This window comes from Plecotus auritus (assembly GCF_963455305.1).
Source record: "Plecotus auritus genome assembly, chromosome: 15".
Lineage (NCBI taxonomy): Eukaryota > Metazoa > Chordata > Mammalia > Chiroptera > Vespertilionidae > Plecotus > Plecotus auritus.
In genome coordinates, this window is record NC_137781.1 from 11,600,849 (window position 1) to 11,621,120 (window position 20,272).

At 57.4% G+C, this 20,272-nt stretch overlaps 1 protein-coding gene across 3 annotated transcripts in view; it reads left to right on the forward strand.

Moving 5' to 3' along the window:
* The window catches only part of ZNF710 (zinc finger protein 710), a 70,398-nt gene that overhangs the window by 42,178 nt on the left and 7,948 nt on the right, over nt 1-20,272 (forward strand). The gene's annotated exons all lie outside the window — the stretch shown is intronic.

The following is a 20,272-nucleotide window of genomic DNA, read 5'->3' on the forward strand; positions in this document are numbered from 1 at the left end:
TGCTGAGTGGCCCCGCAGGCTGGGCTGGGGCTAGGGCTGGGGCTGGGGCTGGGGCTGGGGCTGGGGCTGGGGCTGGGGCTGGGACTGGGGTTGGGGTTGGGGCTATGGCTGGGGCTGGGGCTATGGCTATGGCTGGGGCTGGGGCTGAGACTGGGGCTGGGGTTGGGGCTATGGCTGGGGCTGGGGCTGGGGCTGGGGCTGGGGCTATGGCTGGGCCTGGTACTGGAGCTGGGGCCTGGGTCGAGGGAGGGGTCCCAGGGCTCAGGCCGGCGCACTCCCACCACCCCCCTTGCTGTGCATAGATGAGGCTGGATTAATAGCCCCCCACCCCCCCGCCCAGGATTGCTGAGGGCCTGGGCCCTTGCCTGAGAGCTCTGGACGTCTCTCATCCCCGGCCCCCCGGGGAGAGGTCCCTAGTGCTTCCGATGTGGTGGTGGAAGCCACATGCGGAGACTCTGCAGGCTTCTCCCCAAGGTGCGTTCCCTCCGTTCTGTCCCCGTCGTCGTGGTCCCTGGCCAGGTCTTTCTTTCCCTGAGAAACGTCTGTCCTCATAAAGGTGCACGTGTGGCCCCTTGCTCTGCTGGCTGAGTGCTCCACGGGGTCAGAGCCACCCCGGCCTGACCTGCCGTGACCCCTGTGCCAAGCCCTTTCTGCTTTTTTGCTTTTGGTGTTGTTGTTGTTGTTTTTATCAGAGTAACCAATAGGTATCTTTTCTTTACCTCAAACAATACTGGAGGGCTGCCCGGCCTGTGTGGCTCCGTGGTTGAGTGTCAGCCTAGGAACCAGGAGGTCACGGTTCGATTCTCGGTCGGGGCACATGCCCGGGTTGTGGGCTTGATCCCCAGTGTGGAGCGTGCAGGAGGCAGCCGATCAATGATTCTCTCTCTTCTTTGATGTTTCTCTCTCTCTCCCTCTCCCATCCTCTCTGAAATCATTAAAATGTTAAAAAAAAAATAAATACTGGAGGAGTTGTCAGGGTAGAGAAGCAGGCCCGCCCACCTCAATCCCCCCCACTCCTGCCCTCCAGATTTTTAGCTCCTTTTGTCTGTCATTCGCCTCCATACTTTGAAAGACTATGTTGATCCTATTACTTCTCCATCTGCCAAGTTTTGGATGTTATCTATTGCCTCCGTATTCCGGCCTTTCCTGCAAATATTGTTCTATCACGACGTGGGGTTAAATCCACACTCTAAGTACTGTTTGCTGCTGAGCCTAGCACTGAACTATTATTTCTTTAAAAAGAGTTCATTGTGGCCCTAGCTGGTTTGGCTCAGTGGATAGAGCGTCAGCCTGTGGACTGAAGGGTCCCAGGTTCGGTTCCAGCCAAGGGCATGTGCCTGGGTTGTGGGCTTTATCCCCAGTGGGGGATGTGCAAGAGGCAGCCAATCAATGATTCTCTCATCATTGATGTTTCTCTCTCTCTCTCCCTCTCCCTTCCTCTCTGAAATCAATAAAAGATATATTAAAAAATAAAAATAAAAAAAAGAGTTCATTGTGGTTCTCACTGGCTTAATGTCTATCTCTGATTCTTCCCAACACTACTAAAGATCAAGAAAAGATCTATCCGATATTTTATCTATCAGTTCACTGGTCGATTCTTTTTTATTTTTTAAAATTTATTATTTTTAAAAAATATATTTTTATTGATTTCAGCGAGGAAGGGAGAGGGTGAGAGAGATAGAAACATCAATGATGAAAGAGAATCATCAATCAGCTGCCTCCTGCACGCCCCCTACTGGGGATCAAGCCTGCAACCTGGGCATGTGCCCTCGACTGGAATCGAACCCGGGACCCTTCAGTCCACAGGCTGACGCTCTATCTACTGAGCCACACCAGCTAGGCCCTAGCTGCTAGGGCTTGAGTATTTATGTTATTGGTAAGGTTTCTGGTCAACAGTAGGCGATTAGAAGTTACATTTTGGCAGATTCAAAAGTTATCTGTGGGGTTTGTACTGTATGGGGGGGTGGGGTTTGGTGCCTCTAATCCCTGTGATGTTCAGGATCAACTGTGTTAAAATAACGCCATGTGCCTCCTCGGAGAGGCTTCACTGACTCCCCACGGCCCCTCCTCCGGGCCCCGGCCCCCCGCCCTCGCCTCACACAGCCCTGAGAGCACTAAATTGTCACGCTTGTTTGCTTGCCTGTCGCTCCCCCCACAGCGCGCGCCTGGAAATGCGCGGAGCAGGCGCCCCATGGACGTTGGCTGGCATTGGCATGCGCTGTGTGGAAATGCGGGAGTGCTGTGCTCCCGGCCGCTCAGACGTTTTGCATGTTCCATGTGTCCCTTGTCTGGCTTCCTGATTGCGTTTGGAGGCCCTTTGGGTCCTGTTCCAACTTCATAGCAGCCTTTCCCAGAGGCGGCGAAGGCGGTGTTCCTTCCCCGGATCTGTGAGGCCCCTGCACCCTGCACCCTGCACCAGAGCATCTCAGGGCTTTGGACTGGTCCTGGTCACTTTTTGTTTTTTTTCAGAGAGGAAGGGAGAGGGAGAGTGATAGAAACATCTGGGGATTGAACCCGCAACCCGGGCACGTGCCCTTGACCGGAATGGAACCTGGGACCCTTCAGTCCGCAGGCCGGCGCTCTACCCACTGAGCAACACTGGCCAAGGTTCCTTGTCACTTTATAACCCCAGCCCAGGCCGCTGAGCTCGGCGCAGACTGATTGCTCCATAGATGAGTGAGGCTGAGGCTCGTTCACTCAATCAATCATCAATTCAGTCATCAATCAACGAGCCCGTCAGCCTCCCTCCACGCAGCCGCTCTGGTCCCAGGCACTTCTCATTACCCAGCGCTCGGACGATCAGAAGGAAGAAGAAAGCTCTGCGGAAAGGTGACCCCGCGTTAGGGCTCACCTCAACTCGCTGAGTATTGAAAGGCAGGAGGAGCAAGAGAAGGAAAGACAAAGGGACCCCAGCTGGTGTGGCTCAGTGGATAGAGCGTCGGCCTGTGGACTGAAGGATCCCGGGTTCGATTCCGGTCAAGGGCACATGCCCAGGTTGCAGGCTCGATACCCAGTAGGGGGCGTGCAGGAGGCAGCCAGTCAATGATTCTCTCTCTCTCTCTCTCTATCTCCCCCTCTCCCTTCCTCTCTGAAACCTTTAAAAATATATTTTTAAAAAATAAATAAATAAGTCAAAGGGGACCAGGGGTGGTTCCCCTGGGATCTCAGAGGGATGTCTTGGGAGCCATTCGGTCACTAGACCGAGGGCCACGTGTAGGCAGGGCTGTCCTGTGCTCCGGCCCCAGCCCCCGGGGGCACCCAGTAGTGACTGATGTCTGAAGGAGGGAGGTGGGGATGGACGTAAAGCCAGGCCTGTTCTCCAACAGGGGCTTGGGGTTTCTCTGAGAAAACCGTGTGTCTCGTCGTTGGGTCTCAGCTAACTCGGGAACATGCTGATCTGGGATGATAACAAGCCTCCGTGTCCACAGCGAAAAGGACCCGTCCAGCCTGTCACCCTCCTGGGCCGAGGGCCGGCAGCCAGGCTTCCTGGGAGCAGTCACTGGACAGGGCAGCCCACCCCAGGCCCGTGTCATCCATTCCACGTGTACCCAGTGCCCCCTGCACGGGCCCCGAGTGACATGGCCCAGGCCACCTGCAGCCAGAACAGCTGCTGTGCACAGGCCTGGGGACCAGGCCTTCCCCACAGCGTCCCCACCGGGGCTCACCCAGGGCCCGTGGCAGGCAGCCATCCGCAGGCGGCCGGAGCCAGGGCAGGGGCGCCGACCCGGACATGAAGCCGATGGCCGCCAGCCCATGCCCCCTGGCCCCGCCCCCCGGAGGGAGCCCTTCTGTGGGTTTCAGGGCGAGCCTTGAGAGCCGCTCTTTGATGCTTCTCCCGTGGAACCGAATTTCTTTTCTGTACTTTTCGGAATTAACTCGCCATTCTCAGCCTGCCCCTCCCTCCCTCTCTCCCCGGAAAGGAGAGAAGGAGAAAAGGAGAGAGGGTGTGCTTTGTTGCTGTGATTGGCACCTCCTGTGAATGGGGGGTCCCTGCGCCGGCTGCTCCCTTTCAAGCCCTCCTCTCCCCTCGCTCCCCTGCCCCGCGTCCCTCCGGAGCGCTCCCTCTCCCGGCTCTTGTCTTTCTCTCCCTTTGTATCTGTGCTTTCTGTCCCTTCCCTCTCCTGCCTTTCATTCCCCGCTCTCACCCTCTCCTCCTGGGGGACTACTCCTGTCCTCTCTCCTCCCCCCCCCTTTCTTCTTCTATTCAGTTCCTTTTCTTCTTCTTCTTCTTCTTCTTCTTGCCTCTTTTTTTTTTTTTCCACTTCTTTTTTCTTTTCCGTTTTGAATAGTGCTTCTGTTTTCAAGGGCCTGGGCGAGTGGAGAAGTTGGTTTATTTGAGGAAGGGAGAATGTGAATGTTTGCATTTTTCTCCGTTGCTCTCCATGTGCTAAGAAGAAGAGAAATCACCACGCAGAATGCTGGCTTCCTTTGGGCCCCTGGCTGTTGAGAGAGAAGGGAACTGCCCGGCCGGTGTGGCGCAGGGGTTGAGCATCAACTTGTGAACCAGGAGGTCAGGGTTCGATTCCCGGTCAGGGCACATGCCTGGGTTGTGGGCTCGATCCCCAGTGTGGGGCGTGCAGGAGGCAGCCAATCAGTGACTCTCTCTCATCGTTGATGTTTCTGTCTCTCTCTCCCTCTCCCTTCCTCTCTGAAGTCAATAAAAATATATTAAAAAAAAAAAAAAAAGAGGGGCTTGTTCATCCCCAGTCGGTGGCTCTCGCGGAGAAATCCCAAACGGGTCACCAGGACAGCTGGTGCAAGGCCTGGGCCGCCGCCCGCAGGATTCAGACGTTTCTGCCTGGGCTCAGGGTGGCCTTAATGTGAGGGCAAGGGTTGGAAGGGGTTGCGGGTCCCCCAAACCTCCCTCCCTTCAGGACGTGGGAACATCGCACAGGGGCTGAGCTCCAGGAAGAAGGCCGGGGTCACACGCAGCGCTGGGCTGGTCCGCACGGCCCCTGCAGTGGGGTGACGGTGGGGAGGTGGGGGTGACGGGCCCCACACTCGCTGGACCTGAGTCCCAGGATGACACTGGAGTGCTGGCTCAGCAGGAGGGAGGAAGCAGGAGTGGCGATGGCTCCAAGGAGGCCCGGGCTTGGAGTTTAGACGGATGATGATTGATGATGGATGGAAGGTTTGGCATGTAGGAATCGGCAGGGCCTGGGTAGCGCCGTGGGTCTGGCGACATCCGTACGGAGGTGAGAGGACGCCCCAGGAAGAGAGAGGGCCCTTCGAGGGACCCCCCTCACAGGACAAGAAAACAGGGGCCAAGTCCCGCGCCCCCCCGCCCCTCCAGCCTGTGGGATGAAGGAGGCAGAGGAGGGGCAGGGAGAAGGCAGCTGGGAGCCGGGGCTGAGGGAGGGGGCAGGGCTACTGGCAGGTCAAGGAGAAGGCTGGGGCCTGAGCCTCTGTGACCTTCAGAGAGGACAGTGGAGCTTAGTGGGGGGTGGGGAGCAGGGGTCGAGGAGGCGATGGACGTGGCACTGGACCCCCTATTCAGGGGGATGGAGAGAAGGCAAGAACTCCGGCAGTGCCAGGGCCGCCCCTGGGGCGGGAGCGGAACAGAGCAGGGCAGGCCTGGAGGAGAGGGGTCCCGTTCTGGGGGCCCATTTACTCTCTTGGGGGGGTGGCTGGGGGGAAGGGAGGGACCTTAGGCTGCGGATCTGGAAGACCCTCCGCACCTTCTCCTAGCACAGGACCAAGGGCAGGTCTGCACGTCCAGGCACCCGGCCACGGGGGCCCCTGTCCAGCCCAGAATTGCCCAGGGGCCCCAGGGAGGGCCAGGCATCGCTGGGAAAGACCCAGGCATCGCTGGGCAGGAGGGCTGGGGGTGAGTGGCCTGGGTGAGTGGCTGGCTGGGCTGGCGGGAGCCTCCGGGGCAAGCCCTGCCATAGTAGTGTCCCAGTGTGAACTGAGTGTCCTTAGCAGGTGTGGAATTTGTCCTTAGGTACCGATAGCACAGCACCCAGCCCAGTACAAAGGGGTGGAAGCCCCATGGGAACTGGGGGGACATTCCCTGCCCCTCAGAGCACAGGGCACAGAGGGTGGGGGACGATACCCCCCCCCCAAGGAAAAGGGGGGGGGCACAAGCTCAGAGGGGCCATGACCGAGCCAGACACCACAGGCGGACGGTGTGCAGGCTCACAGGTGGAGGCTGGGGACCGGGGGGAGGAAGACTGTCAGGGAAGTGGATCTGAAGCCCCGTGAGGAGTGGTGTAGACGGGGGCACCTGTTGAGCACCTACTGGGCGCCAGTTTGGAGGCTGACACGCTCCTCAGAGGACAGCCTGGGGCTGGAAGGGCTGGAAGGGGGCTGTGGGGCCCTCTGGTCCGGGTGCCAGAGACGAGGTGAGCTGTGGGGAAGGGCCGCAGGCCGTGTGCTTGGCTTCCAGGGGATCCGTTCTCCAGGGACGGGACGGAGGCGGCCAGGAGCAGGTGCCGCCTGGCAGAGCCCTCCTGGGCCAGGTGGGAAGGCCACCGGGCTCTCCCTGGCACCTGCTCGCAGACCTGGGCCCGGCTGCCCGGCAGGTTTTTCCGGTTTGGGCAAGAATAACTCCTTCCACCCCATTAAGTCGCCCGCAGCCACCCTGGCCCCTAGATGAAAGGGAGGCCCCTCCCTTAGGGCGGCTCCCTCCTGGATGGGGAGCCGGCTGCCTTTGGGAACAGGCTTTGGAGGCAGGAGTGTTTTGGGGGTCCTGGGCGGCAGAGGACCGGGGGTCAGTCCCGCTTTAAGAACGGGCATCCCGGAGCCTGGCTCCTCCAGTAACGAGCTGTGTGGCCCGGGCACGTCGCTGAATGCTGCCAGGTTCTGCTGTGAGCACTTGGCATAGTTTCGTGAGTAAGGCTCTTGCCAGCTGCACTTGGCATCGCCCGCGCGGAGTGAGGAGAAAAGTCTCGCCGTGGCAAAGCAGCAGAGGCGGGATTCGAACTGCGGGCCTTCGGATTCCAGCGTCGGGGCCCCCAACCAGCGCTTCTCATCCTGTTTCTCTCTTTTTTAAATTTATTTTATTTTATTTTAATTTTTTTTAATGTATTTTATTGATATTTTACAGAGAGGAAGGGAGAGGGATAGAGAGCTAGAAACATCAATGAGAGAGAAACATCGATCAGCTGCCTCCTGCACACCTCCCACTGGGGAGGTGCCCGCAACCAAGGCACATGCCCTTGACCGGGATCGAACCCGGGACCCTTCAGTCCGCAGGCCGACGCTCTATCCACTGAGCCAAACCGGTTTCGGCAAATTTATTTTATTTTTAAATATATATATATTTTTATTGATTTCATAGAGGAAGGGAGAGGGAGAGAGAGATGGAAATATCAACGATGAGAGAGGATCATTGAACGGCTGCCTCCTGCACGCCCCACTCTGGGGATCGAGCCAACAACCCGGGCATGTGCCCTGACCGGGAATCGAACCGTGACCTCCTGGTTCCTAGGTTGATGCTCAACCACTGAGCCACGCCGGCCGGGCTCATCCTGTTGCTTAAATTATTACTTCTAATCCTTGCAGACCAATATTCTATCAACCCTGCCCGGCGCAGGTAGAGTTGGCACCGGCTGGCACTGCCTTTGGATTTGGCGATCTGTGGAGCGGGAATGAGTACTGCCCACTTGGTGGCACCGTGCGGGGAAGGGCTCTGTACGCTGTAGGGGGCTGTGCCCCGGTGAGCGGGCGGACTCATTTTCATTTCCCTGCCAGGCCCGTCTCTCTGAGTCCCAGAGGGACTGTGTTTCATCCTGCACTTGGGCACCCGGATGCGGGCCCTGGGTGCTCCTGGGCCAGGGCACTGCCGCCAGCCCTTGCCGCCACCCGGGTATGCGTACAGAGCTCCTGCCCCTCACGTGGGTCCCGTCCCTCTACTCGCTGTCTGAAGTATCGCGTCGCTCCTGCTTGTGGCTGGTTGCAGTGTGTGTGTGTGTGTGTGTGTGTGTGTGTGTGTGTGTGTGTGGCGTGATGTGTGTGTGTGTGATGTGTATGTGTATGTGTGTGTGGTGTGATGTGTGTGTGTGTGCACTGTCAGCCCAAACGTCCCACCAGCTGTCCGTCCCCGCAGGAGAGCCAGGGAGGCCTTAACGTGAATGAGAGAGGCATTCTGACGCCTCTCCTGGCATCAGGCCGTACCCGAGACGGGTGTGTGGGTGACTGCAAAATAAATGTTGATCGCCACGGCGGCAGCTTCGGGAGGTGGCGGCTGCCAGGGCTCGGCTGGGATGGATTCACGCCGGCTGCCGAGAGGGGCGAGGGCTCTGTGCCCAGGCCACACTCCTTGCCGGCTGTCCCGGCACCTCCTCTGCCCACTGCTTTCCTGGGTTCCCGCCTCCCTCCTGTGTCTCCAGCCGGGACAGGCCCCCATCATCTCTCCCTGCATGGGTGGGGGCGCGGGTCCTAGCCAGGCTCTCCCATCGCTCGGCCTCCCTGTCTCTCCCCCCGACCTTGGGATACTGAACACCACGGATCACACTCCCTGGGCTCATGGGCTCAGTTAAACCTCCCAGCAACTCTGGGAAGTGGGAACCATGGTCCCTTACCCCAGATGGGGAAACTGAGGCACGCACAAAGCAATGGGCGGGGGTGGGGCCAGACGCGACAGCCCAGGCGCTGAGCCTCTGTTGGCTCCCAGGTGCCAGTTTACGGGGAAGAACGCTCCCGACCCCCTTGTCCTCCTGCGCTACCCGCGTGTTTGGTGCTGACTTCCTGTCTGGACTTTGCGCTGCTGTTCCTTGGTTCTCGGTCTTGTCTCTCTAACCAGACAGTGAGGTCCCTGAGAATGGGGGGTCTTGGCGTCCCACCAGCAGCCAGCACCAGCCTGGCCCATGGAGTGGGTGGTGATGGGAATAATAATAATAGTTAATAATAATTAATAATAATAATAATAACAACTCCCGCCCTAGTTTGGCTCAGTGGATAGAGTGTCAGCCTGCGGACCAATGGGTCCCGGGTTCAATTCCAGTTCAATTCCAATTCAATTCCTTGGTTGCAGGCTCCTCCCTGGTCGGGGGTGTGCAGGAGGCAGCCAGTCGATGTGTTTCTCTCACATCGATGTTTCTCTCATCTTTCCCTCTCTCTTGCACTCTTCCTAAAAATCAATGGAGAAATATCCTGGGGTGAGGATTAACCAAAACAAAAAAATAATAATAACTCCCAGTAACAGAGTCCTTACTAGGCACCAGCCTTTTAAAAAATATATATATTTTATTGATTTCAGAGAGGAAGAAGAGGGAGAGATAGAAACATCAATGATGAGAGAGAATCATGGATCGGCTGCCTCCTGCACGCCCCACACTGGGGATGGAGCCCACAACCCGGGCCTGTGCCCTGACCGGGAATCAAACCGTGACCTCCTGGTTCATAAGCCAATGCTCAACCACTGAGCCACGCCAGCCGGCCAGCCTTGATTTTTCCCGTATCGCCTTTGTGTTAAAAGCCAAGCATTGAAGTTAGAGCCAAGAACTCCACCAGTTCCCTGGTGTGTCTGTGGCCTCGGGCAGGTCACACGCCTCTGTGCCCCGTTTTCCCTGCCTGCTCTGGAAAGTGGGTTTTGTGTCCCGTGTCCCATGCTTTATATCCGTGGTCTCGTCGGATACAAGCGGGCCTGAAGGATGAGCGCAGTTCGTGGCGGATCCTTTTCATCTCACTCCCTCCCACCCCAGCTCACAGACAAGGAAACCGAGTCCCGAGGAGGTTGAGGGATTTGCCTAAGGTCGTTCAGGTCAAAGTGGCAGTGGGGGCTTGAAGGGGGGGGCTGTCCTTCCCCACTCCCCTCCCCCTCCTCTGCCTCCCGTCTCTACCTCCTGGGGTCCTGCTCCTGGGGTCCCTGAGGTGCTAAGCCAGCCCCTTAGGGGAGAAGCAGAACTGTTGAATCATTGGTGCCTCTGGGCTCAGCGGGCCTGGACCCTGGCCGCGCTGCATCTGGCTGGCAGGTGGGAGCTGTTCTGGGGGTCCTTTGGGCCCCAGGACTTCAGGGTAGACGTGGGTGCTTCCTTTACTCAGAGGCAATTCAGTAATTTACTCAGGGTCATGGTAAAAAGTGAATTATTTTTTTTAATCCTCACCCGAGGATATTTTTCCATTGATTTTTAGAGAGAGTGGAAGAGAGAGGGAGAGACAGAGGGATGTTGAGAAACACATCGATTGGTTGCCCCCTGCACACACTCCAACCAGGGCCCAGGCTGGGAAGGAGCCCGCAACCGAGGTACATGCCCTTGACCGAATCGAACCCGGGACCCTTCAGTCCGCAGGCCGACGCTCTATCCACTGAGCTAAACTGGCTAGGGCAAGAGTGAATTTTGAAGAGTGGATGGATCTCACCATCCTGATTGGAGTGAGAGGTGCTGGGTACACTGAGCAGCCGCTATGTTTCATTCCACCAGGCGGGTGGGCCCCGGAGGGCCGTGGGTGGGTGGGTGGGTGGCCCCTGGACTGTGGGCATTCCTGCTGGGGCCTCACTGAGGAAGGAGTCCGGGCCCGGCTCACCCACCATCAAGGTCCTGCCCTGGCTTCATCCTGAGGGGTCTCCATCTGGGGGTCCTCTGCCCCCCAGGGTGCCCCCGTTCCAGTGAGCCCTGCCCCTGGAGGTGACATCAATAGAGGGCCTGTCTGGTGGCAGGCAGGGGGTCCATTCTGGGATTTCCAAGTTGACCCTTGGAGATGCCCCAAGAGAAAGAAGGCTGTAGAAGCAGGGTTGCTAAAATGGGGTTTCTTTTCCCTCCTTCCTTTCTTTTATTTTTTAAGCAAAAGATAAATAAATGTCGCCCCGAGATGACAAGAGAACATTGAAGGAGATAAAAAGAGAGTAAAAGGAAGCGAGAGACCAGCAGCAAAGGACAGAGGGGGCCTGGGACCGTACACTGTGATGAGGGAATAGATGAAAGAGGGAAAAGATGGGGACACAGGACTGAGCAGCAGAGCGGAGGATGGGGTTGCCACGGAAACGGGAGGAGGGGAGAGATGGAGGGAGAGGAAGACGGGATGGAGGAGGCTGAGCAGGAAGGGAAGCCATGAGCGGCTCCCAGGGCGGAATCAGGCCCAATGTGGGGAAACTGAGGTCCGCAGGGGATAGAGACACGACCCACAAAGCTCGTGCCCACCCGGACCTGGCAGGGTGGAGGCAGGTGGGCCCGGGCCCTGGGCTGACCCAGCCGGGATCTGCTCCACTGCCTGCAGGGCCCGCCTCTCTGCGAGCCTCAGTTTCCACGCCTGAAACTTAGAAGAGGTGCTCCCCAGTCCAGAGGGCTGCCTGGAACCCTAGAAATGGTGTGTGCTCGTCACAGGCCCCGTCACTTCAAGCCCTACAAACGCCCTGGTGTTCCTCCCTTCACTGCGCTGCTTACTGGTGTCCGTGAACTTGGGAGCCCACATTTGATTGGTTTTTCCCTGTTGGAGCGAGCTGGTGACCTTTGGGCTCAGCGTAGTCAACCTGCATGGGACCCAGATGCAGGGTTTTTGCTCGTAGAATTGGAGGCAAGAGCCCTAACCGGTTTGGCTCAGTGGTAGAGCGTCGGCCTACAGACTGAAGGGTCCCAGGTTCGATTCCGGTCAAGGGCATGTACCTTGGTTGCGGGCACATCCCCAGTAGGAGGTGTGCAGGAGGCAGCTGATGGATGTTTCTCTCTCATCGATGTTTCTAGCTCTCTATCCCTCTCTCTTCCTCTCGGTAAAAAACCAATAAAATATATTTAAAAAAAAAAAAAAAGAAGAATTGGAGGGAAGAGGCGGAGCCTTCCTGAAACACAAGGCCCGCTCTCCCTGCCCCTGGGAACCTGCGCTGGCCCTGAAGCTCAGGGCGAGGCTGCCCAGAGGGTGTGGGGTGGGGAGAGCCGGAGCTCTAGGCCGAGCCTTGGGCAGTCCGCACTCCTAAAACCGCCGTGAGGCCTCTGCCAGGCGCGGTTGCCTGATGGCTCTGGTCGACCAGTTGTCCGGACCGGACTTGGAAGGGTCTCCCGTGCAGCCTGGAGGTCGCCCTGGGGAGGAGGCAGGTCTGGGGGAGGTGAGCACATTTGCAAGGATTTCCCGCCTTCATTCATTCATTCATTCATTCATTCATTCATTCTAGACCCCTTTCTTTCTCTTAGGGCCCACTTTGCTCCCCTATGACCTGTAGACAGATGCGATTTTGAATCCGTGTGATTGTATCGGGGTTCTCCAGAGAAATAGAACCAGTAGGATATGTACATACAGAGAGAGAGGGAGATTTATTTAAGGAATTGGCTCACGCGATTGTGGGGGCTGGCGAGGCCGAAATCTGCAGGGCGGGCTGGCGACTCAGGCGGAGCTTCTGAGATGCGGTCTTGAGGCAGAACCTCTCCTTCTCTGGCAAACCTCAGCTTTCCTCCAAAGGCTGCAACTGATTGGATGAGACCTGCCCACTCTAAGAAGGGACAGCCCAGCCAGTGTGGCTCAGTGGTTGAGCGTCAACCCATGAACCAAGAGGTCCCTGGGCACATTCTGCGGTTGCGGGCTAGAAACCCCCAGTGGGGGGCGTGTGGGAGGCAGCCGATCGATGATTCTCTTGCATCATTAAAGTTTCTATCTCTCTCCCTCTCCCTTCCTCTCTCTGAAATCAATAAAAGTATTTTTTTAAAAAAGAAGGGTAATAGCTTTAGCCCATTTGGCTCAGTGGTTAGTGTTGGCCCTCAGACCCAAGGGTCACAGGTTCGACTCCCGGTCAAGGTCACGTACCTCCCTTGCAAGCTTAATCCCTGGCCTGGGTCAGGGTGCATGTGGGAGGCAACCAATTGATGTGTGTCTCTCACATCAATGTTTCTCTCTCTCCCCCCTCCTTCTCTGTCCCTTCCACTCTCTCTAAAAGTCAATAGAAGAAACATCCTCAAGTGAGGATTAAAAAAACAAAACAAAGAAGAAGGGTAATAATCTACAAACAGCTCACAGCAACAGCGATGTTAGTGTTTGACTAAATAGCTGTGTACCACGGCCCAGCCAAGTCGCACATAAAATGAACCTGCCGTTCTGAGGCTGTGCAAGAGGCCCTCGCCCTGCCCGAGAGGCTACACCGAATCTACAGGATGGCGATATTCACCCAGTGCAGGGAAGGGCAGTCCTGGCAGAGGGATCAGCCTGTGCAAAGGCCCTGAGGCAGGAAGCAGCCATGGGAGGGGAGAGAGGAGGTGGAGCTTAGCCCTACGGGACACGTGGCTGAGGGTCTGCTTGTAGGCCAGCCACCTGATTCTATCCTGTGTGGCCTTGGACCTGGCCCTTCCTACCCTTACGCCGCAGTGTCCTTGTCTATAAAAAGAAGTGGCTGGCACAGCGAACATCAGGCTGGCTCCCTGTGGGTTGGTCCTGCACTGGTGGCTCAGCAGATCTGTCCACGGAGAAAAGGGGAAGCTGAGGCAGAGAGAATCCTCTCAGAAAGGGATTCCCACACTTCCCCTGGCCACCCCACCCCCCCTCCCCGGGACTGCCCCATCCCTTGCAGAAGTGAGACTGTGCAGGAGCCTGAGGTTTGCACAAGCCTCCGGGTTTTGCTTTTGCTTCCTCTTCCTTTCTGGGGATGTGAGCAGAGTTTACCTTTAAAAAAAACACACACACATATATATATGTATATATTTATTGATTTCAGAGAGGAAGGGAGGGAGAAAGAGATAAAAATATCAATGATGAGAAAGAATCATGGATCGGCTGCCTCCTGCACGCCCCACACTGGGGAATCGAGCTGGCAACCCGGGCATGTGGCTTTGACCGGAATCGAACCCGGGACCCTTCAGTCCACAGGCCGCCGCTCTATCCACTGAGCCAAGCCGGCCAGGTCTACGGTGAGGCAGGCAGCAGAGGAGACAGGGTGGCTTAGCTACACGTGGGAGCCCACGAGTGTTCTTCACAGCCATGTCCATCCCTGGGGCTTCCCTTTCCCTCTCTGGGCCCAGCTCCCCGCCCTGCCCCCTGCAGCGTCACCTTCACCTTCTCTGGGAGCCTGGTGCTCCTGAGGGACAAAGGACCCCCCCCCCCCCCCGCCACACACACACCCCAACAGGACAGCTGGTGACAGGGCAGGAAGTGAAGCTTGGCCAGATCCCAGAGGCCCCGAGCGCCAGGCCAAGGAGTCGGACCCTCTGTTGCCCTGTTGGGCCCTCACCTCGGCCAGGCCCCAGCCCACCCCACCCGCCTGCACCTCCCAACCATCCTTGTGCTTCAATGAATCCAGGTAGCTCCCTAAATTTGGAAACTTCTTTTGTTTCCCCCACTGTATCCTCACGACCCAGACCAGGACCAGCACCTGGGAGGCACCCAGCCATCGTGGGTTAAATCAGTGATTCGGTTGCAGAACGAGATCACAGTCTCTGAGCTGCTTGGGGGTTCAAAGCCCAGATGGGGGGCCCAGGGGCAACCCCTTCCTCCCAGCAGCAGCTGGCACCTGCTAGAACCTCCAAAATAGCCACCTAAGTACATCGATCAATGGCAGTGCTTGGGGACATCTCCAGCCTGGGTTGGCAGGAGCCCCCCCAAGACTTCCTATGCCTTCAGTTGGTTTTTGAGATGTTGGTGGTGGAAGTGAATCAAAGAAAAGGCAGGCCCTACCCACCCTGGCCGGTGTAGCTCAGTGGATAGAGCGTCGGCCTGTGGACCAATGGGTCCCGGGTTCAAGTCCAGTCAAGGGCACAAACCTCGGTTGCAGGCTCCTCCCCGGCTGGGCCCTGGTTGGGGCGCGTGCGGGAGGCAACCAATCGATGTGTTTCTCTCACATCGATGTTTCTCTCTGTCTTTCCCGCTCTCTTTTCCCTCTCCTTAAAAATCAATGGGAAAATATCCTCGGTGAGGATTAACAACAACAAAGAGAATAGGCAGGTCCTGTAGGTTCTTCCTTCAAAATAGCTCCCATCCCGCCAGCCAGACCAGGCCCCGAGTGCCGTCCACCGAGCTCTGCCCCACCATCTGTGTCTGTGGTCCAGGGACACTGGCCGCCCGAGTTCCCCACCCTCCCCTGCTGTCAGAGCAGGGGTGCCTGGCGGGGTCCCAATGAAGGGACAAGGAGGTGCAGTGGCATCCTGGGGAGGGGACCCCTGACAGGCAACAAGGCCAGGGATTAATCCTCCCTCAAGGGTCCAAGAAGCTTCTTGTGCTCACTTTACAGATGAGGAAATCAAGACCCCGATGGGGCCCTGGCTGGCTTGGCTCAGTGGATAGAGCGTTGGCCTGCGGACTGAAGGGTCCCAGGTTCGATTCCAGTCAAGGGCACATGCCTGGGTTGTGGGCTCGATCTCCAGTGGGGCGCGTGCAGGAGGCAGCTGATCAGTGATTCTCTCTCATCATTGATGTTTCTATCTCTCTCTCCCTTCCTCTCTGAAATCAATAAAGAAATATATATATTTTTTAAAAAGACCCCAATGGGCTTGTCCAGAGTCACCCAGCAGGTCAGTCATTCATTCACTTGAGAAGTGGGGGTGGGTGTTTGTAGCAGTGGGTGAAGCAGCCCCTGAGATTCTGGGGCCTGCCTGGGGGAGGGAAGGCTTTCTGTTGGGCCTCAACCCTGAGACTCTGGTCCCTCCCCTGGGGCTGGCCTGGCGCTCAGGCCCAAGAAGGGGTGATGCTGAACCCTGAGAAATGGGGCAGCCCTGGGCTCTGGTGTCACCACACCGCCATTTCCTCTCCATCCTCCTTCCCCTGCCCCCTCTGCTTTTGTTTCTTGGCCTCCACAGCCCCTTTCTCTCTTTTTCTCTCCCTCCCTCCCTCTCTCCCTCCCTTCCTCCCTCCCTCCCTCCTTTCCGCCTCCCCTCTTACTGAGGCTGCCCCCTCCCCCTCCCCTGTCTCTTCATTCTCTCTCTCTCTCTCTCTTCCCTCTCCCTCTGCTGTGGCCTCCCTTCCCCCACTCCCTGTGCAAGTCTTTAAACTATAATCAGGCAGCTATTCCATTTCCTCTATTTCCCTGCCTTTGCCATTTCCTTTTTCTGGGCCCTGGGGCCCTGGGGCCCGGGGAGGCAGCCGAACTGCATTCTGCATCCGATGGACACCCGGTCTCAAAGCCAAGGGCAGGCCGATCTCCTCTCCCCCTTGCACACCGTGCCCAGTTTTGCTCTGAGCCCCAAGCACCAGTGGTGAGGAGAGGCCTCACCCCAGAAGGGAGGTGCCACAAGGGGGCCCCGGGCGGGGGACAAACGGGCCTGCCCTGGCACGCAGTGGGTGAGAGCCTGGCAGGCTCACCTCCTGCCCTGGGCAGCCCTGTACCAGGGCCCAAAATAGGAGGGTTGTAGCCTGTGAGAAGGAACCAGATGCGGGGGGATTTGGGGACCAAAAGGATGGCCCAGGAGGGGGGGAAAGAGGGACATCAGGGCTGCAGAGCCCCCAGCTTCCCGCTCTTCATTTCCATGTGCGACAGACAACATGCATGCGGAATGCAGGCAAATTAGATTCCCCCAGTCTTCTTTCTCTTGGCCTCTGTCTCAACAAACAGAGCCCTTCCTACACGCGTGCGCACACACACACACACACACACACACACACACACGCACACACAGCCTGCCAGCTGCACCAGCAAGCAGGGTAGCATGGACATGCATGCGGGGTGGGCCCGCTGGCTTCTCCCCACCTGCAGGGAGCAGGGCAGCACCTGGGGGACCTGGGGCTGAGGCTGGGCTCAGAACCGGACCTGACCTCCCAGCTTGCACAGTGATGGGGCCCACCCCGTGCAGAGCCCACTCCACCTGCAGGGACAGGGCCCCCTGGAGAGCATTAATAGACCCCTGGTCCCTGGGCTGTGAAATAGGTGCACACCACCCTCACCCCCACCCATGCAGGTGTTTTATGATTAAACTAGAGGCCTGGTGCATGAAATTCGTGCACTGGTAGGGTCCCTAGGCCTGGCCTGCAATCAGGGCTGATTGGGGCCTTCCTTCCGCCGGCTGCCGGCTGGGGCCTTCCTTCGTTCTGCCCCACCCCACCCCCAGTGGTCAGCACACCTCATAGCAAGCAGTCCAACTCCCGGTCAGTCGAACTCCTGGCGGGCCAATTTGCATATTAGCCTTTTATTATATAGGATGGCTCACCTGGGTGAACGCTCGGTAATGCAAAGCCAGCTCTTCTGCACCTGGGTCTCACCCCACACCCCCACCCCCTCCACTGACTTGGACATGAATCCCTCAAGAGCGAGGCCTTGGGCAGGTCCCCTTACACCCAGGTACAGGCTCCTAACACAGAAACACCTCTGATCCTCAGCCCCAAAGTTACTATAGGAAGGGGATACCTGGTTGGCGGCCGGAGGCGGGGGGTGCTGGGAAGGAGGCTTGGCTTGTGCCTGGGGCCCTGGGGTCCTCGTTAGGAGTGACCCCTCTCACTCTTAGAAGGTCCCTCCTAACAGGGACAGTAAAGTACACTACTACCCTCCCTGGAGGGACCGTCCCAGACATGGGTTCCCGGGCCCACGGGCAGGTGCTGGCTGACTTTTTCACAGGCTCGTCTGCCGATAGAGCGATGTTAATAGTTTCTCTGCTTCCATTGCCTTGAGGTGGCTGCCAGGAGAGGGGCCCAGGAGGCAAGGACAGGGAAGGGGACTGATATTTACTCTGATTTCCTCATTTCCCTAGAAGTCAGGCATCTCGTAGAGACGGAATAGCGACTTTAGTCCATAGAGACGGAATAGGGACCTTGATCCATAGAGACGGAATAGCGACTTTAGTCCATAGAGACAGAATAGGGACCTTGGTCCATAGAGACGGAATAGAGACCTCCATCCTTAGAGACAGAACGGAGACCCCGGTCCATAGAGATGAGCAAACTGAGGCTCGAGATGCAATGGCATGTCCGGGCTACAAAAGGGCAAAGTCCGGATTCAAACTCAGATCTCAGGGCCGAATCCCCAGCATGGGATCTGCTATGGAGGGTCAGTTCCTTCCTTGCCGCCTCCCCCTCCCCCCACTGGCCTTGCATTGGGGAAGTCTAGAAAAACTGCTGAGCTCGTGGTCTGTCCAAACCCACAGCAGACACGAAGGCTTGGGCAGCTGGGTGCTGTCCAGGTGCAGCTGGTGCTGTGTCAGACGGGTCGCTGTGGCCGGAGGCAGTGATGCGCCCCGCAGAGGGGCTGTGGTGGCACCGGGGTCTCCTCTGTGGACTCAGGGAGAACGCCCCCTTCCCTCTCTCCCTCCCCGGTCTCACCGCCTGCATCTCCAGGCACAGGGCCAGACCCAGAGCAGGGACTTAGCAAATGGTATTTGTTGCACGAATGGACGAGTGGGTTCTCTGTTCTAGAGGTTGTCTGAAGAGTCCCCCAAACCTTTGCTGGACTTGGGGCCCCAGAGTGGAGAAGTGGTCTTCTCAGCTCTGTGGTCTTCATCAGAAAAGGCTCCTTCTAACCCTAACAGGTTTGGCTCAGTGGATAGAGTGTTGGCCTGCGGACCAAAGGGTCCCGGGTTCGATTCCGGTCAAGGGCATGGAACTCCGTTGCAGGCTTCTCCCTGGCCTGGGCCCTGGTTGGGGCTCGTGTAGGAGGCAACCAATCGATGTCTTTCTCTCACATCGATCTTCCTCTCTGTCTTTCCCTCGCTCTTCCACTCTCTCTAAAAATCAATGGAAAAATATCCTCAGGTGAGGATTGACAAAAAAGAAAAAAAGAAAAGGCTCCATCAAAAGGCAGACAGTAAGAGTGATAGTTGTTGGTTTTTCTTAAATGTTTTTATTGGTTTCAGAGAGGGAGAGTGAGAGAGAGAGAGAAACATCAATAATGAGAGAAAATCATTGACTGGCTGCCTCCCTATGGGGGATGTGCCCGCAACCCAGGCATGTGCCCTGACTGGGAATCGAACCTCCTGGTTCATAGTTTGACGCTCAACCACTGAGCCACGCTGGCCAGGCAAGAGGGATTCTTTATATCTGCTGAGGGCTTTGCCAAGAGCTGAGCCCCTTCACCTGAGTCACAACCCTTCGTGGGTAGGATTTTCATCCCCATTTTTAGATGGGGAGACTGAGGCACCGAAGTGACTGAAATGACACTGCCCAGTCACTTGTAAGTGGCAGCTTAGACTTGAGGCTGAGCTGCCTGACTTTCCAGCAGGGGCTGGGGGGTGGACCCTGAGCCCCGAGCCTGAGCTTTGTTCCCTCGGGCCCCCCTTCCACAAGAGCCCCACTTCACGCTTAATGGTTTAGTCTTTAGTGTCCATTTCAAGGAGGCTACGTTCCTGTCTGGGGCGTTTTATTTTTAGCCGATTCAGGAAGGGGTGGCTCCGCTGGCCTGTGGGGGGAGGGAGACACCCGGCCGGAGCCCGTTTCCTGAGGAAGGGCCTCTGATGGGCCAGGCGCCAACCCGCCAACCGTGGCGGTGGGAGGGGAGCAGGCGAGGCGGGCACGAGCCACCCCAGTATTGTCTTTCTCCTTCCTATGGCGTGCCTCCCGTGTACCAGGCTCTGAGCTGCGGGTGGGGGGTTAATTCATGGGGATCAAGCTCAGGCCCCGGGGGAGGCCCTCCCACATCTGGGCACTGCTCCCCGCGCGCCCACCACTGGAGAGGCTGGGAGAGGGCACTGGCCTGGCGGGGAGGGCAGGGAAACCCAGGAACAGGTGGAATTTGACAGAAGCCTGGGAGGCTGGGAGGAGCCAGGAGCTCAGCAGGTTTGGGAGAAGGGCACCAAGGGTGGGAGGCCCCGCCCCGCCCGCATGCAGAGCAGGGCCATGGGAAGATAGGACGCCCTGCACCTGGGGTTTGGGGCACATTTTTTTTTTTTTTTTTACTATATTTTTATTGATTTCAGAGAGGAAGGAAGAGGGAGAGAGAGAAACATCAATGATGAGAGAGAATCATGGATCGGCTGCCTCCTGCACACCCCCTACTGGAGATCAAGCTCACAACCCAGGCATGTGCCCTTGACCGGGATCGAACCCGGGACCCTTCAGTCCGCAGGCTGAGGCTCTATCCACTGAGCCACACCAGCTAGGGCCACATTGATTTTTTTTTTTTTAATGTATTTTATTGATTTTTTACAGAGAGGAAGGGAGAGGGAGAGAGAGTTAGAAACATCGATGAGATTGAGAAACATCAGTCAGCTGCCTCCTGCACACCCCCCACTGGGGATGTGCCCGCAACCAAGGTACATGCCCTTGACCAGAAATCGAACCTGGGACCCTTGAGTCTGCAGGCCGAGGCTCTATCCACTGAGCCAAACCGGTTAGAGCCACATTGATTTTTTTAAAGAACCTGTTAGATGCGTGAGTGTGGCTGTGACGCTGGGAGCCGGTGCCTTCATTTCAGAGGGATTCTTTATATCCGCGGAGGGCTTTGCAAGGAGCCGAGCCCCTTGGCCTGAGTTACTACCCTTCACGGGCTTGTAACTCAGCT